Here is a 4822-nt window from a genome sequence, read left to right on the forward strand (position 1 = left end):
AATTGCCAAGGACTGCAAGTGGTTTTGATACTATTTGGGTAATAGTTGATCGTCTCACCAAATCAGCACATTTCCTGCCAATAAGAGAAGATGACAAGATGGAGAAGTTAGCACCACTGTATTTGAAGGAAGTCGTCTCCAGACATGGAATACCAATCTCTATTATCTCTGATAGGGATGTCAGATTTATTTCAAGATTCTGGCAGACATTACAGCAAGCATTAGGAACTCGTCTAGACATGAGTACTGCCTATCATCCACAAACTAATGGGCAGAGCGAAAGGATGATACAAACGCTTGAAGACATGCTACGAGCATGTGTTATTGATTTCGGAAACAGTTGGGATCGACATCTACCATTAGCAGAATTTTCCTACAACAACAGCTACCATTCAAGCATTGAGATGGCGCCGTTTGAAGCACTTTATGGTAGAAAGTGCAGGTCTCCGATTTGTTGGAGTGAAGTGGGGGATAGACAGATTACGGGTCCGGAGATTATACAAGAAACTACCGAGAAGATCATCCAAATTCAACAACGGTTGAAAACCGCCCAAAGTCGACAAAAGAGCTACGCTGACATTAAAAGAAAAGATATAGAATTTGAAATTGGAGAGATGGTCATGCTTAAAGTTGCACCTTGGAAAGGCGTTGTTCGATTTGGTAAACGAGGGAAATTAAATCCAAGGTATATTGGACCATTCAAGATTATTGATCGTGTCGGACCAGTAGCTTACCGACTTGAGTTACCTCAACAACTCGCGGCTGTACATAACACTTTCCACGTCTCGAATTTGAAGAAATGTTTTGCTAAAGAAGATCTTACTATTCCGTTAGATGAAATCCAAATCAACGAAAAACTCCAATTCATCGAAGAACCCGTCGAAATAATGGATCGTGAGGTTAAAAGACTTAAGCAAAACAAGATACCAATTGTTAAGGTTCGATGGAATGCTCGTAGAGGACCCGAGTTCACCTGGGAGCGTGAAGATCAGATGAAGAAGAAATACCCGCATCTATTTCCAGAAGATTCGTCAACACCTTCAACAGCTTAAAATTTCGGGACGAAATTTATTTAACGGGTCGGTACTGTAGTGACCCGAACTTTTCCATGTTTATATATATTAATTGAGATTGATATTTACATGATTAAATGTTTCCAACATGTTAAGTAATCAAACTTGTTAAGACTTGATTAATTGAAATATGTTTCATATAGACAATTGACCACCCAAGTTGACCACCCAATTGAAATATTATGTAATCTTGAGATACCATAGACACGTATACAATGTTTTGACCTATCATGTCGACAGATCTATATATATTTCGGAACAACCATAGACACTCTATATGTGAATGTTGGAGTTAGCTATACAGGGTTGAGGTTGATTCCAAAATATATATAGTTTGAGTTGTGATCAATACTGAGATACGTATACACTGGGTCGTGGATTGATTCAAGATAATATTTATCGATTTATTTCTGTACATCTAACTGTGGACAACTAGTTGTAGGTTACTAACGAGGACAACTGACTTAATAAACTTAAAACATAAAAATATATTAAAAGTGTTGTAAATATATTTTAAACATACTTTGATATATATGTATATATTGTTATAGGTTCGTGAATCAACCAGTGGCCAAGTCTTACTTCCCGACGAAGTAAAAATCTGTGAAAGTGAGTTATAGTCCCACTTTTAAAATCTAATATTTTTGGGATGAGAATACATGCAGGTTTTATAAATGATTTACAAAATAGACACAAGTACGTGAAACTACATTCTATGGTTGAATTATCGAAATTAAATATGCCCCTTTTTATTAAGTCTGGTAATCTAAGAATTAGGGAACAGACACCCTAATTGACGCGAATCCTAAAGATAGATCTATTGGGCCTAACAAACCCCATCCAAAGTACCGGATGCTTTAGTACTTCGAAATTTATATCATATCCGAAGGGTGTCCCGGAATGATGGGGATATTCTTATATATATGCATCTTGTTAATGTCGGTTACCAGGTGTTCACCGTATGAATGATTTTTATCTCTATGTATGGGATGTGTATTGAAATATGAAATCTTGTGGTCTATTGTTACGATTTGATACATATAGGTTAAACCTATAACTCACCAACATTTTTGTTGACGTTTAAAGCATGTTTATTCTCAGGTGAATACTAAGAGCTTCCGCTGTTGCATACTAAAATAAGGACAAGATTTGGAGTCCATGTTTGTATGATATTGTGTAAAAACTGCATTCAAGAAACTGATTTCGATGTAACATATTTGTATTGTAAACCATTATGTAATGGTCGTGTGTAAACAGGATATTTTAGATTATCATTATTTGATAATCTACGTAAAGCTTTTAAACCTTTATTTATGAAATAAAGGTTATGGTTTGTTTTAAAAATGAATGCAGTCTTTGAAAAACGTCTCATATAGAGGTCAAAACCTCGCAACGAAATCAATTAATATGGAACTTTTTTAATCAATAAGAACTGGACATTTCAGTTGGTATCCGAGCGTTGGTCTTAGAGAACCAGAAAATTTGCATTAGTGTGTCTTATCGAGTTTGTTAGGATGCATTAGTGTCTGGACTTCGACCGTGTTTTCTTTAAAAATGATTGCTTAACATTTTTGTTGGAAACTATATATTTTTAACATATGAATACTATGTGATATATTAATCTCTTAACGTGTTTGATATTATGTGATAGATGTCTACCTCTAGAAAAAGTCCCATTGACTCACCTAATAATAATGAAGAGTCAAATGTAAATTGGAATGATTCGTGGACTGATTCACAAGTTCCCGAAGAGGAACCGAAAGAAGAGTCGGAACCGGAAGAAGAATCGGAACCGGAAGAAGAATCGGAACCGGAAGAAGAAATAGAACCGGTGGGGGAAATAATAAAATGGTTAAGTAAAAGAGAATCCTCAACAAACCGACCAAGGTTAATTATGGTCAATGGTGTTTCCGCCAAGGAAGCAAAATATTGGGAGGATTACCAATTCTCCGATGAATCGGATTCCGACGAGAATTCCGATGATGTTATAGAAATTACCCCAACTGAATTTAAAAAAGCAAAAGAAAATAATAAGGGAAAGGGCATAAAAATAGAAAAATCTAATTCCAACCCCGATGAACTTTATATGTATCGTCAACCCCCGAAGTCCTTAAGTTGTAACAATGACCCGGGAACCTCTAAACCACCAGGTTTTTCTAAACCAATGTGGACAACGACGGCTCGTATTAGGGGAACATCATATATCCCTAGAAACTTGGCAAAATGAACCAAAACCGAACAAGAAGAAACGAGCGAGTCGGAATAAGATAGTTGTATTCGTGTGGTGTAATATATGTAATATAGTGTGCTTATGCTTTATGATATATGTAAAAATTGCTTGTATTAATAAGTATTTTTTTTATGAATCTAACTCTTGTCTATTTTACAGTTTAAAAACACAAAATGGATAGACAACCCAATATTTCAAGAGACCTACCTGGAGACATGATTGATGAAATCTTGTCTAGAGTCGGTCAGAATTCCTCGGCACAACTATTTAAGGCGAGATCAGTTTGTAAGACATTCGAAGAACGTTCCAAGAATGCCTTGGTTTATAAAAGGCTTTCGTTCGAAAGATGGGGGATATCACATTGGGAAATCCATAAGTTACGATGTGTTTACTTTGACGCATATATTGCGGGGAACCCAAATGCTATTTTACGCAACGGGTTAAGAAATTATTTTGACTCAGTATATCCGAATATAGGACTTCGTGATTTAGAAAAAGCGGCTAACATGCAACATAAAGAAGCATGTTATGCTTACGGGTTAGTAATGTTCGCTTCTCACCAAAGTGAGAACAAGAACATCGGGCTACAACTATTAAACAAAACGTTCCCACAAGTGACGGAGTCGGTAATTGGGGTAAGAAATGAGGTTTTTAGGTTATTACGAGACTGTTGGTCATTACGTAACCCTCGTCCCTTTGACGACGTTACAACACGCTGTCTTATCAACGGCCATAACGGTTATGTTCCACAAGACCAAGGATGGGAAGTAGTCCTAGTAAAACCAGAATGCATGACTTGTTTCTGGACGTATGAATTACGTGTCTTTATTGCCTTTGCTGAACGACTTGTATACTAGCTAGAATTATCTTCACAACTATCTTGTATCAAAGTTATTGTGTGCTATATTTCATAATTTATGTAAAATAAGCGGTATTGTAAGTTTGTAAAATATTGTATAAAAGTTTGAACGCGAAATATTATTACAATCAGTTTTTCATATAGAATTGTAGTAGTTGAATTGTATATTAGCTACTAAGTATGAACTTAACGGGTAGGTACTACCCAAATTTAAACTTATAAAACGCTAATATGAAGAAAAAGCTTTTATAAATGAGTTCATATTATGCTACGAAATACTATTAACTACTCTTAATATTCTGTATGATTAACTTGTTCCATTTGACTATTTTGAAGGAAATGGCACCGACTACTCGACACACCGTGAATATGAATGAAGAGGAATTCCGTACTTTTCTAGCTTCAAACATAGCCGCAGTACAGGCTGCGCTACATACCAACAATAACCTTGGATCTAGCAGTACAGGAAATCGTGTAGGATGCACCTACAAAGAATTCACTACCTGCAAACCTTTGGAATTTGATGGAACTGAAGGACCGATCGGATTGAAACGGTGGACCGAGAAGGTCGAATCGGTGTTTGCCATAAGTAAGTGTACTGAAGAGGACAAAGTGAAGTACGCTACGCATACCTTCACAGGTTCTGCGTTAACATGGTGG

This window comes from Rutidosis leptorrhynchoides, chromosome 1 (assembly GCF_046630445.1).
Source record: "Rutidosis leptorrhynchoides isolate AG116_Rl617_1_P2 chromosome 1, CSIRO_AGI_Rlap_v1, whole genome shotgun sequence".
Taxonomy (NCBI): domain Eukaryota; kingdom Viridiplantae; phylum Streptophyta; class Magnoliopsida; order Asterales; family Asteraceae; genus Rutidosis; species Rutidosis leptorrhynchoides.